The sequence below is a fragment of the Anomaloglossus baeobatrachus genome, chromosome 10, assembly GCF_048569485.1.
Source record: "Anomaloglossus baeobatrachus isolate aAnoBae1 chromosome 10, aAnoBae1.hap1, whole genome shotgun sequence".
In the NCBI taxonomy this organism is placed as follows: domain Eukaryota; kingdom Metazoa; phylum Chordata; class Amphibia; order Anura; family Aromobatidae; genus Anomaloglossus; species Anomaloglossus baeobatrachus.
In genome coordinates, this window is record NC_134362.1 from 127,020,573 (window position 1) to 127,035,594 (window position 15,022).

Consider the following 15,022-nt stretch of genomic DNA (forward strand, 5'->3'; position numbering starts at 1 on the left):
GTATATCCCTCTCCACTAGATTAACATACGTCTCAACAGGATGGTGCGTTTTAGGTGGATTCATATTACTCTTAATCCTAAAGCTGGGTTTACACACTGCAACATCTCAAACGACATCGCTGTAACGTCACCGGTTTTGTGACGCAATAGCGATGTTGTTTGCGATGTTGCAGTGTGTGAAACCTATCAGCGACCTGGCCCCTGCTGTGAAGTTGTTGGAAGTTGCTGATCACTACAAGTCGTTCAGGACCATTCCTAGGTCCTTTGTTTCCCGCTGTGCAGCATGAAGTTTCAGTGTGTGAATCCTTTTCAGCGACTTTGTTAGCAACTTCCCTTTCAAAAGGCTGCTTATCAACGTCCCCAACAACCAGCTAGGTCGCTCTGCAGGTCCGGATCGCTGGTAAGTTGTTGGCCAGGTTTGCCGGTTTGAACGCTCACCAGAGACTTAGCAGAGACTTAGGGAGGTCGCTATTGCGTCACCAAACCGGTGACGTTACAGCGATGTCCTTTGCGATGTTGCAGCGTGTAAACCCAGCTTTAATCCCAAGTCATTCAAACATAAAACATTATCACCATTCCCTGGGGTGGTAACCGTTTCAGATTTTTCAGTCCCTGCAAAATGCACACGCAGTCTCAATAGACGAAAAAAAAATAAATATTTTTTTTCTTGGTGGTTTTTTTTTTTTTTTTACTTGAATTGGATCTTGGGATTTGAGTTGTTAATTGATATATTTGATTATGCAAATGAGTAGGGTGTTTACTCCTACCAGATCCATGAACCTTTATTATTTAGAGTAGGAATTGTGATGCAGTAATCATCTTTTGTTTGAGAAAGGCTTTCGCCGAAACGCGTTATAATATTTGACGCCTGTAAGGGGAATTGTACAATAAAAAGAATATACATTCATAAAGAAGAGTGACGTTTTTTTTCTTCAATTTTGATTGTGGATGCCTTCCATAGACCTGAGCACCGTTCATCCCTGAGTGCCGCCCTGGAACTTCTTTCCTTTCACCACTTTATTAATCCTCAAAAAAATCCCTCCATGTCCGACGTAATCCACACGAGATCCCACAACGCTTTCAGCTCTGCTGCATCAGAAGCTAAGGTCTAAGAGCCTTGTGCTCGAAATGCGTCTGGTGTGCAGTTTAATGAACGTTTGGATTTTTCCTGACTCAGAGATGGTATACTTTTGTGGCTTATCTTTATTACAAGAAAAATATTCTTTGTATTATAAAAAACAATTTATTAAATCTGTATTTTTATGGAAACGTGAAGCTTTGTTCACCTGTACATCGGAAGATGACAGCAAATGGCTGTAGAGCACCACTGCTTTCTGTGAGCAACTGAAGTGAGTAGCTCTATCAGCAGTGACATCACTCAGGTTACCCGTGGCCACAGCTGTATCCTCCAACTGTCTCAGGTGGAGGTGTAGCATCCAGGAATATGGGGTACTCTGTGCCAGGCAGTGTACATCTTGGGAATGTCACGATAGTATCCAATACCCGGTTCCGTGCCCTGGGCCCTTTTTGTAATGGGGATATTTACAGGGGATTGGTGAATAAAGTTTATTCGTGACGCCACTTGCGGTGTTGCGGCTAATTGTAGTGAGCCGCTGCAAAATGTCTCTACTGGGGCTGGTGGTATTAGCAGCTATTATGGTAGTCCCTCTGCAAGTAGGGTTTTGGCCCAGCGGGTGTATAGTGCAGTGGGTGTCAGAAGGAGGAGTCCAGACAGGTATTCACTGCAACTGATTTACTCACTTGGGATGTTGACTGGTTGCCCGAGGCCGGCTGGTTTCACCTCCAGATCCCCTTAGTCCCAGTCTTCGTACCAGTCTGGTTCTCTGGTACCTTCCTCCTCTGCGTGTAGTATGAAAGAAAAAAAACGTATTCAGCTCACCCCAATGACTGCACTCCAGGACTTAGCAGGGTGCACGTGGTCCACTGGACAGGCAGGTCCAGAATGTGAAGTTAGAAGGAGAGGGAGGAAGGACCCAGCACCAATTCCAAAATAATAAAATCCAAAAACTTTATTGGGTCATTTAAAAACTATATTACAAAAAGTTCCAGGATGAACGCCAAAGCATGGGTGCTTGATGCGTTTCAGGCTAGATAAATAAAGGACTGTGTTTTTATTTATCTAGTCCGAAACGCTTCCAGCACCCATGCTTTGGCGTTCATCATGGAACTTTTGTAATATAGTTTTTAAATGACCCAATAAAGTTTTTGGATTTTTATTATTTTGGAATTGGTTCTGAATCCTCCCCCCCCCTCTCTTTCTGACCTTCCTCCCCTGCACCTGTCTCTGGTATGTGGGTCTTCGTGGTATGGAACACTGGGCGTCCCCGCTTCTGTTGTTTGTCCACTTCTGTCCGCCTGACGGTAGCATGAACCCTGTTGAGTTGGAGTCTCTGGTCTTGTCCCCGGTTCTCCCTTTGCTACTGAGTCTTCGGATTCTGTAGGATCAGCAAGGTCCTTGATGGTCCCCTTTGTTGTGCAGGTGTTAACAGGTCGGCTTGAAGCTCTTTCCTGTCCTAGGGTCCTGTACCCTGTCAGTGCGTAGTTCCGGGAGCACTCCACTGGCAACCACCTCTCCTGGGTACCAGGTCACTGTCAACCCGAGTCAGGATGTTGCTCAGTCACAACTTCACACTTCCACTGTCAATTCTGTTCTGACTACTCTCCACAGTCTACCCCTCCCACCTGGTCAACTAGTGGACTGGAGTGGCTCCACCTCTAGGCGGCCATCCATTGGTCCCAGCCTAGCTAGGTATCATTGAATGGGGGATTGTTGGGGAAAACTGGGATTACCTGGGTTTTTGGTGTTATCGGCACTGGGGTTCTGGGTCCCTAAGGGGGTAGGCCCTGCGTCCCTGTGGGGATGCAGAACCTTGTAGCACCCTGATGGCTTCAGGGGCGGTAAAGAGGACTTCAGCTATGGCCGCGGGTAACCTGAGTAAAGGCATCGCTGATCCCGTGGCTCAATTCAGTCACTCAAGTGTTTTGCGGTCACAGGTAAGACCTGTGATCGCAAATCGGGCCGCGACACAGAAACAGAGCCACGCAATGATAGTGAACTCGGGTGAAGCTCTGATGTCACTGCTGGGGACCCCTGTGTCCTGGCACTGACCTCAGAGATTAATCTGAGTTCATGACAGCACACAGAGACAGAGCCGCGGGATGACAATGAAGTCGGGTAAAGTTAATCCGAGTTCTTTCTCATTGCGCGCTGTTTCTGCTGTCAGTTGGCATGTTGCAGAGCTGAATTGCCGTGGGACCGCAATGTCAATAATGCATCAAAAATGCATCCAAAATGCATGCATTTTGGATGCATTTTTTTTTGTCAAACGCAGTGCTTATAGTTGTCAAAGTCTGCCAGAGGGTGCATTTTTTGACAATTACAAAACGCAACTTGCGCACATCCCCTTTAAAGTCAGTGAGATAGGAGCATGGTCTGAGATATCGGGTGGATGCGGGAATTATGATGCTGAGCAAAAAGGTGGGAAGAAATAAAGTATTCAATACGTAGATACAGGGATAGATACATGATAGATAGAGGGATAGATACTGTATATAATAGATACATGATAGATTGATACAGGGATAGATGGATACGGGGAATAGATACATGATAGAGGGATAGATGGATACAGGGATAGATATATAATAGATACATACATGATAGATGGATAATAGATGATAGATGGATATTAGATGATAGATGGATAGATAGTTGATACATGATAGATTGATGTATAATAGATACATGATAGATAAATGGATAGATAGATAATACATGATAGATATATACTAGATAGATAAAAGAAAGATGGATAGATAGATAATAGATACATGATAAATATATAATAGATAATAGACAGAGGGATAGATATATAATAGATAGATACATGGATGGATAGATAGATAATAGATACATGATAGGTAATAGACAGAGCGATAGATATATAACAGATACATGATAGATAAATACTGCATCTATTTCTAGGTGAAGGAAAAAGTCAGATTAATTTGTTCACATAAAACTACTATAAAGAAATGAGAAAAAAATGCAAATATTTCAAAAAATGCAAATATATATTCCAATACTTTGGATTCAAACCAGCAACTTTCAAACATGTGTCCTGCAGCCTCCTAGCAGATTACACAGGACACAGAGCTCCATTATATGGAGCAGCATTTCTGTGTTATAGGGGGAGAGTTTTTTTTTTTTCTAATAAAATTACTAAAAGTAATAAAAAAAATAAATATTTTATTACACTTTTTTTTATAAAATAATAAACATCACAAATCAGCAAATAACATGGACATATTTGGTGTCCCTGTAATTGTAATGACCCGAACAACATAGCGATCAGATTAATTATGGGGGATCGGTAAATGGCGTAAAAAATGGTGCAATTTTATTATTTTTCTTTATTAAAACCCATAAAAAATGTAATAAAAATGTATTGTTGAGGTCGTGTTCACACGTGTAATCTCAACCCTATTTTAAAATATGCAATTTTTATTAATATTCATTAAAATGTACCCACAAACAGACACACAAACATATAAATGAGAATGGATCACGTTATCCTTGTAAATAACCAAGGAGTTTTATATACACACTCACTTTAGGAAAGGGAAGGGAAACTAGTATATCCTTATAAGGGTAGTGTATCCTTACCTAACAACGGAGGGTATGACACCATAAGTTACCGGGCGCCCCCGTTCCACGTCGGCTCTCCCTCTCCCTGACCCTGATATAAGGATGGGACGGAAAGCCCTATAGTCGTGCTTGCACAGTACAATATATGAGTTCCCAAATGGTAATACTCCTCCCTGTATTGTTTTTCTTAGATCAATAAGGTATCAATTTACTGATCTATAACCAGAAATTCCTATTCATGATACTAGCACTGTACAAGACGTAAATACTTCTATTCCTAATAAATTATCTTTATGCAAGGTAGTGATCCATAAGTTATGAGTTATTTACAACCACATATGTTACAGGGTGGTATATCCCAAAAGTATATTCCAGTCACCTAGAGTCATATCACAAGGAGCTCAGATAATTTACCCATTATACCCCAGGAGCTGAAAGAAAATTGGGATACAGACACCTCTGCAAATTACTGCAAAATAGAAAAGGTTGCTCCAATCATATTCTATATAATATAGTATAACAGGGAGAAAATATTAATTCCCTGAGAAGCAGGAATCCAGGCCTGCCAGGCCTCAATGCGTTTCTTCTCTCCCTTCAGAGGTTCATCAGGAGGCTAAGGGGAGACGACAGCGGGTCCTGTTCAGTAACAATCCATGGCTGTAATCCTTTCCTAAAGTGAGCGTGTATATAAAACTCCTTGGTTATTTACAAGGATAACGTGATCCATTCTCATTTATATGTTTGTGTTTCTATTTGTGGGTACATTTTAATGAATATTAATAAAAATTGCATATTTTAAAATAGGGTTGAGATTACATGTTAGTCCCTTTTTGAGCACTCTACCCATTTATTTAACTCTGTTAATTCGTGTTCACACCGTATCCGCACCACGAGCACAATAACAATCTTCTCTGATTATTGCGTGTCTGCGGTATTTTTTATGCATTGTCCCCCCTTATTTGATATAGATTTGGTGCAGATTTGAATCCTGAAGCTTATAAAGAAGAAAGAAAAAAACACCAAAACTGCACAAATCGGCAGCATGTTTAGATGCAAAAGGGGCGGAAATTTCATGACATCTCATCCACTTTGCTTGGACAATTACTCCATGTTTACATGTAGTGTAAATGCTGCATTTTTTTCTGCTGTTTTTTTGCAAATAAATTCTGCAAAAGCACACTGCCACCTCCAAGATTGCCGTAAGGAGCACCTCACCGAAGACCAAGGAGGTTGCACACCAGCAAGACTCTTGTTCAGGCCTTTTAAAGGTGGTCTTGTTGCCAAGGTAGATTAGTTCAGTGGTACGCTGAGGAGCTCTTCAGGTACAGGCCTTGTTGTTTTCAGCTGATCCCAGGAGAGTTGTGGGGATGGTTACTGCCCCCCGGTAGCCAAGCCTCCTGTGCACCTCATTCTCACTAACCAGATGAGGGCCAGGGGTCTCCAGCGGGGTAGCCCTGCCTCAGTGTCCATCCAGGGGGGTGGCGGAGGTTAGTGAGAGTACTTACAGCCGATTTGTAGTGACTGAGTCAGGCTTCAGTATGACAGACAGGCCTCTCTTCTCTAATGCCATGTAATCTACACACAGGGCCTCCGGGGAAAAAAGAAAGGTACCACTCCTGTAAGCAGGGTCAGACTGGGGTGTCTGGGGCCCACCAGGGGAATTCACTCTAGGGGCCCACCCTACACCTACATGCAAATATTTATTAGCCGCTACCCCCATTATAGTGGAGCATTGACTGTAAAATACAGGCGACACTTGCACATCTACTGTGCACCGTAACTGATGTACAATTACAGCAGTTGCACTAAAGGGGTTCTTTGGTGAAAACAAGTTATCACCAATCCACAGGTTAAGTAGGTGATAACTTATTGATCAATAGAATCCGACAAGTTGAAACCGCACCAATCGGAAGAATGGGGAACTTTTTTCCTGACAGAGTACTTTTATCCCCAATATAAAATGCAGCGGTAGGTCGGATGTGTGACTGCAGCTCCATTCATCTTCTTTAGCACAGTCAGAAAAGGCCAAGAAAAGCACACAGCAGCCACTGAGGGAATGAATGGATCAGGGGTCGAGTCGGACATCAGCTCCAATGGGGATAAAAGTTGCACATTTTGTCGATTGGTGCAGGTCCCAGCAATCAGACCCCCATTGATAAGTTATCACTATCCTTAGGCCACATTCACACTTTCAGTATTTGGTCAGTATGTTAGATCTGTATTTGTAGCCAAGACCAGGAGTGGGTGAAAAATGCAGACGTGGTGCCCGTGTTTCTATTATACATTTCCTCTGATTTTACCAATCCTGGTTTGGGCTACAAATATTGAAGTAAATACTAACCGAATACTCAACATGTGCACGTGGCCTTAGAAAAGATAATTACTTGTTTTCAGTGGAAAAACTCTGTATGTGCATATTTGCAGCACTGTAATACGATACGATGCGATACACTTAATTGATCACGTGGGAAATTATGGTATCACAGCAGCACAACTTAAATAATAACATGAATTACTTAATTGACAAGACAGTAAAGTTGACAGAAGAATATTATACATTAGATTAGGTCATACACAGTGGGTAAACTGAAAAGTAGAAGAAATAAAGAAGGAAACATTCACCTTGATGATTTAACACTAATGTTATTGTTGTACATTCCCATAGCAGTTGGCCCAAATGATTTCCTATATTTTTCCTTCTTACACCTCAGAAGGATTAGCCTGTTACTGATGGTGGTCTTCTGTCTCATGAATAGCTCATATAATAGATGTGCATTATTATTCATAATCGCCATACACTTTTTCAGAGTTCTTATCTCCACTACCTCCTCAAAAGAGTTAAGATTGCAGCCAACAGTGGAGCTTGCCTTCTTGATATGCTTATTCAGCTTATTAGCATCAGAGACCCGCACACTACTACCCCAGCATATGAGTGCAAAAAAGATGGCGCTTGCCACTACAGACTGGTAGAACATTTCTAACATTTTGCTGCACACATTAAAAGACCTCAGTTTCCTTAGGAAATACAGTTTGTTCATCCCCTACTTGTAGACCCTCTCTGAGTGGCATCTCCAGTCCAGTTTGCTATCCAGGTGGACCCCCAAATATTTGTAACTCTCCACCTGCTCCACCTCCTGACCAGCAATAGTGATCGGTAAACATTCCATCTTTCTCCTGCTATAGTTGGCCACCAACTCCTTAGTTTTCTTAACATTTAGTTGTAGATAGTTACCATGGCACCAATCCACAAAATTCAACACCACCCTTCTATATTCCTAATCACCCTGGTCCCCTCTAATACATCCAACTACCACGGAGTCATCTGAGAATTTGTGAAGGTGGCAAAAATCAGATTTATACTGAAAGTCTGATGTATACAGTGTGAATAGAAAGGGCGCTAGCACCGTTCCCTGAGGGGCACCTACACTGCTCAATAATCTGCTAGACACAACTGCTCCCATCTGTACAAACTGTGGCCGATCTGATAGGTAGTCAGTTATCCAATTTCTCATCCCCTCCTCCACCTTCATATCAGTCATCTTTTTGTGTAGTATGAGTGGTTGCAGGGTGTTAAATGCACTGAAGAAATCAAAGAACATCGCTTCACAGTGGTTCCATCATTCTCCAAAAATGAATGTACAGTATGTCACAGGACAGGGAGGGGTTAAATGTTAAAGCATTTAATCTCTATTGGAAATAAAGAATCTTCCCCATATTGATATCAGAGAGAAAATGTGACAACTGTACGCAACACAATCCACTATACCAAAACCAATAATACCAAATACAAGGGGGAAATACCACCACACCTTGACCAGATAACATATTACCACCACATTGGGACCAACTACAACCACATATAAGGTAGAAATACAGCCACACCGTGACAAAACATATTGCCACAACATAGTGACCAAATACAATTACATACAAGAGAGAAATACCATCACACCACACCTAGATAACCTATTACCAACACATAGTGATCAAATACAACCACATACAAGAGAGTAATACCGCCATACCATAATTAGACCACATAGTAACCAAATATTACCATATACAAGGGAGAAATACCACGCCACTATGACCAGAGCATATAATGACAAAATAATACTACGTACAAGAGACAAATACCACCAAATCGTGACCAGACCATATATTACTACCACACAGGGATGTATAATACTACAATAATGATCATGAATAAAAACCACAATACTAATATTACCACGAATGCCATTATACACAGGAGCTTTGTATATATTGTCAGTGTGTACAGATTATATAATGAATACTGATGCCTTTATAAACAGATCTGTAGATAGGTAATACAGTGATCACCAGTGACGTTATACACAGGAGCTTTGTATATAGTGTGTGTGTACATGTAATCCACTGACTTACCAGTGACCCCTCTAGTTAATTATTCATCTTCGCTTTTCCTCTTCATCCGGCACTGACTGATATCACTTCTTCCTGCCATGACCCGAATCTGCAGAAAATAACACAGTCACCTATAGATGATCACTCCCAGAGCATATTCCACACTATTTCCGCAATTTATACACTACGTCAGACTTTTGTTCCCCCCCATGGAAGACCGTAGCTCAAAATTAACCTATATTTCATCAGTAATAGGGTCTCTTAATTGCCCCTACAGTAATTATGTCCCTACTTGCCATCATAAACCAATAATGTATGTCCCTCATCCTTGCCCCATATAGCAATCCTGGCCCCCTTTATTTACTAATCTCTAGGGAAAAAATACATTATATGAATGTATGTGTATGTGTGTGTGTGTGTGTGTGTGTGTGTGTGTGTGTGTGTGTGTGTGTATATATATATATATATGTATATATATATATATATATATTTATGTATGTGTATATATATATATATATATATATATATATATATAATTACACAGTACAGACCAAAAGTATGGACGCACCTCATTCACAGAGTTTTCTTTATTTTCATGACTCTAAAAATTGTAGATTCACATTGAAGGCATCAAGACTATGAATTACAACATGTGGAATGAAATACTTAGTGTGAAACAACTGAAGATATGTGTTATATTCTAGGTTCTTCAAAGTAGCCACATTTTGCTTTCATTACTGCTTTGCACACTCTTAGCATTCTCTTGATGAGTTTCAAGACGTAGTCACCGGAAATGGTTTTCCAACAGTCATGAAGGAGTTCCAAGAAATGCTTAGCACTTGTTGTCCCTTTTGCCTTCACTCTGCGGTCCAGCTCACCCCAAACCATCTCGATTGGGTTCAGGTCTGGTGACTGTGGAGACCAGGTCATCTGGCATAGCTCCCCATCACTCTCCTTCTTAGTCAAATAGCCCTTACACAGCCAGGAGGTGTCTTTGGGGTCATTGTCCTGTTGAAAAATAAATGATGGTCCAACTAAACGCAAAAAGGATGGAATAGCACGCCGCTGCAAGTTGTTGTGGTAGCCATGCTGGTTCTTTATGCCTTCAATTTTGAATAAATCCCCAACAGTGTCAGCAGCCCCACACCTCCTCCTCTATGCTTCACGGTGGGAACCAAGCATGTAGAGTCCATCCGTTCACCTTTTCTACAAAGACACGGTGGTTGGATCCAAAGATCTCAAATTTGGACTCATCAGAACAAAGCACAGATTTCCACTGGTCTAATGTCCATTCCTTGTGTTCTTTAGCCCAAACAAGTCTCTTCTGCTTGTTGTATGTCCTTAGCAGTGGTTTCCTAGCAGCTATTTTACCATGAAGGCCTGCTGCACAAAGTATCCTCTTAATAGTTGTTCTAGAGATGAGAAGGTGTGTCCAAACTTTTGGTCTCTACTGTGTATATAATGTGTGTATATATATCTATATATATATATAACTAGCTGTACCACCCGGCTTCGCCCGAGTTAATAACTGCTGTTAACAAAATAGAATGTATTAACAAAAATGTATTCTACAAAAAACAGAAAACAAATAGATATAAATGTAATTATAAGGTCTGTCATCTCTCTGTCTCTCTCTCTATCTCTTTGTCTGTCTGTCTCTTTCCCTGTCTGTCTCTGACTGTCTCTTTCTCCGTCTGTCTCAATCTCTTTCCCTGTCTGTCTGTCTATCTCTGTCACTTTCCCGGTCTGTCTCTTTCCCTCTCTATTCGCCTTAATGGAGGCAGGTTTTTTGGTGAATAACTGTAAAGCGCGGGGTTAAAATTTCCCCTCAAAACATAGCCTATGACGCTCTCTGCGTCCAGAAGTGTGAGTGTGCAAAATTTCGTGGCTGTAGCTGCGACGGTGCAGATGCCAATCCCGGACACACACACACACACAAATACATACACACATTCAGCTTTATAGTCTGTCTCTTTTCCTCTCTTTTCGCTGTCTGTTTCCCTGAGTCTGTCTCTTAACCTGTCTCTCTCTTTCCCTGTCTGTCTCTATGTCTGTGTCTGTCTCTTTGTGTCTGTCTCTTACCTTGTCTACATCTTTTTCTTACTCTGTCGGTGTCTGCCTCTTTCCCTTGCTGCATTGCGACACGCCAACATTGCATGACATGCCAACATTCCATTAAAGGGTGTGGCTGCACATTCTTCTGAAGTTCTGGCTGCACTGTGGCTCCCAGCTCCATTCGCTTTGTCTCTCTCTTTCCCTCTCTTTCCCTGTCTGTTTCTTTCCCTGTCAGTCTGTCTCTTTGTTTGTGTCTGTCTCTTTGTGTCTGTTTCTTACCTTGTCTATGTCTGTTTCTTTCTCTGTCTGTGTCTGCTGCCTCTTTCCCTGGCTGCATTGTGACACGCCAACATTCCATGACACACCAACATTCCATTTAAGGGCGTGGCTGCGCATTCTTCTGAAGTTATGGCTGCACTGTGGCTCCCAGCTCCATTCGCTTTTTTGGTGAATAACTGTAAAGCGCGGGGTTAAAATTTCCCCTCAAAACATAACCTATGACGCTCTTGGGGTCCAGAAGTGTGAGTGTGCAAAATTGTGTGGCTATACCTGCGACGGTGCAGATGCCAATCCCGGACATACACACACACATACACACACACACACACACACACACACACACACACACACATACACATACACACACACATACATACATACACACACATACTCACATTCAGCCCTGTCTGTCTCTTTCCCTGTCAGTCTGTCTCTTTGTCTGTTTCTGTCTCTTTGTGTCTGTCTCTTACCCTGTCTGTCTGTTTCTTACCCTGTCTGTGTCTGTCTCTTTCCCTGGCTGCATTGTGACACGCCAACATTCCATATAAGGGCGTGGCTGTGCATTCTTCTGAAGTTCTGGCTGCACTGTGGTTCCCAGCTCCATTCGCTTTAATGGAGGCAGGTTTTTTGGTGAATAACTGTAAAGAGCGGTTAAAATTTCCTCTCAAAACATAGCCTATGACGCTCTCTGGGTCCAGAAGTGTGAGTGTGCAAAATGTTGTGGCTGTAGCTGCGACGGTGCAGATGCCAATCCCGGACATACAAACACACATACACACACACGCATACACACATTCACCTTTATACATTAGATTGCCCTATTCTGTCTCACTGTCTGTCTGTCCAAGAAATGATGTCATACCCTGAAACCGCCTAAACCACGCCCACACAGCTCCAACAGGCCGAATACCGCCCTCACACACACCCCTCACTCCACCCTCACAAAATCAGCATCTGCCCTGCATCACATCCCCCACACACTCAATCAGCAGCGACGACCACTCAATTAGGACACGGCCACTCGCCGAAACCCTGACTACGCCATGACGCAGCCGGCAGACAGGTACAAGGGACACCGCCATGGAAGATCCCTACTCCCGACACGACGGAGCACAGGTAGAGCGCTTTCACACTTACCACCCCTATCATCACTGCACACAAGCTGGCACTACCGCTCCCATCATCATCACCGCACAGACCCCTACACTACCGCACTTCTCATCACCGCACACACCCCGGCACTACTGCACCCATCATCACCGCACACATAAAGGCACTACCACCCCTATCATCACTGCACACACCCCGACACTACCGCATCCATCTTCACCACACATACACCGGCACTACCGTTCCTATCATCAACGCACATACACCGGCACTACTGCTCCCATCAACACCGCACATACACCGACACTACTGCACCCATTATCACCGCACATACACCGGCACTACCGCTCCCATCATCACCGTACATACATCGGCACTACCACCTCATCATCACCGCACAAACCAGTACTACCGCCCCCATCAACATCGCACATACACCAGCACTACTGCAGCCATCAACACCGCACATACACCGGCACTACCGCTCCCATCATCACCGCACATACACCGGCACTACTGCACCCATCATCACCACACATACACCGGCACTACCGCACCCATCATCACCACACATACCCAGGCACTACCGCTCCCATAATCACCACACATACCCAGGCACTACTGCTCCCATCACCACTGCACATACACCGGCAGTACCGCTCCCATCATCACTGCACATACACCGGCAGTACCGCTCCCATCATCACCGCACATACACCGGTACTACCGCTCCCATCATCACCGCACATACACCGGCACTACCGCTCCCATCATCACCGCACATACACTGGCACTACCGCTCCCATCATCACCGCACACACCCAGGCACTACTGCACCCATCATCACCGCACACACACCGGCAATACCTGAGTGACGTCTCCGCTGACAGCGCGATTCACTTCAGTTGCTGCCTGGAGCTCACAGTGTCACATGTCAGCTTCATGTAGCAGAGCTGAAAGCATCATGGGACCTCTGTGGATTACGCCGGACCTGGAGGGGTATTTGGGGATTTTAATAAAGTGGTGAAAGAGAGTAGTTTTTTGTCTTTTATTTAAAATAAAGGATTTTTTCGGTGTATGTGTTTATTTACTTTCACTTACAGGTTATTCATGGGGGGGTCTCATAGATGCCTGCCATGATTAACCTAGGACTTAGTGGCAGCTATGGGCTGCCATTAACTCCTTATTACCCCGATTGCCACCGTACCAGGGCAATTCGGGATGAGTCGGGTAAGGTCCCGGGACTGTCGCATCTAATGGATGCAGCAATTCCAGGTGGCTGCTGGCTGATATTTTTAGGCTGGGGGGCTCCCCATAACGTGGGGCTCCCCATCCTGAGAATACCAGCCTTCAGCCGTGTGTCTTTATCTTGGCTGGTATCAAAATTGGGGGGGACCGCACGCAGTTTTTGTTTTTTTTTTAATTATTTATTTATTGTACTGCATGATATAGACGCGCCCACCGACAGCTGTGATTAGTTGCACTGAGATAGCTGTCACTCAGCGTAGGGGCGTGCCTAACTGCAACCAATCATAGGCGCCGGTGGGCGGGGGGAAGCAGGGAATACGATATGGAATAATGAGCGGCCAGCATTTTCAAAAGAGGAGAAGCCGCCACAGTGTGACAGCTGTGCAGTGCCGCACCGGTGATCGGTGAGTATGAGAGAGAGGGAGAGACCGACATTGTCAGAGACAGAGAGATAGACCGACAGAGAGAGAGACCGACAGAGAGAGAGACCAAGAGTGCTTTTAACGAATTTCAACGTTCTGCTGGACATGCTGAGCATGCTCAGTAGAACGTGACTGAATCCTGCACTGGAATCCGTCGCCAAACACATGGCGACGGAATCCAGCACCATAGACATTCATAATGCTTCTTAACGGATCCCGACGGAATCCTGCGGAGTGCGTTTTTTTACAGCAACAAAAAAAGCTACATTCAGCGTGCCTTCTACCCGACGGGCACTGACGGTCACGACAAAACAACTGATGCGCCGCGGGGCAGATGCAACGCAAGACCATCCTTTGCAATCCGCCCTTAATAGAAGCCTATAAGGAATAAATAGATTCCTGCAACGGTTACCGTAATTCCTCAAGGCGGTGGATTGCAACGGATGCCATTCAACGTAAGTGGGAAAGCGCCATTAAGCCCCGACCCACAGGAGGCCCCAAAGCGCAGGTCAGTGATCCAACTACACCACGGAGACACAGAGGGACGGGGACCGGAGGAGATGCAGCTGCGGCACATATATATTATAATAATAGTAATCACTTTATGAGCTGTTTGTTTTGGGTTGTACTATAAGTTTACTAAGGACTGGTACTTCATGTTAATCTCTTGAAGGTTGGTGTCATAGGAAACGATCACTGTAAGTTACTTGTTGTGTTTGTTCCTCTTGTTGTTTCGCATTCTGCTGTGTTTTGGCACCCCAGATATTTGGATCCTGCACTTTGCTAACACTGAACCCTGTTATAACTATCTAAAAGTGTATTGTGTTTACATATATTTTACACCTGGTGTATT

At 43.7% G+C, this 15,022-nt stretch overlaps 1 protein-coding gene across 2 annotated transcripts in view; it reads left to right on the forward strand.

The window, feature by feature from the left end:
* EDC4 (enhancer of mRNA decapping 4) overlaps positions 1-15,022 on the forward strand; it is a 948,906-nt gene that overhangs the window by 878,451 nt on the left and 55,433 nt on the right. The gene's annotated exons all lie outside the window — the stretch shown is intronic.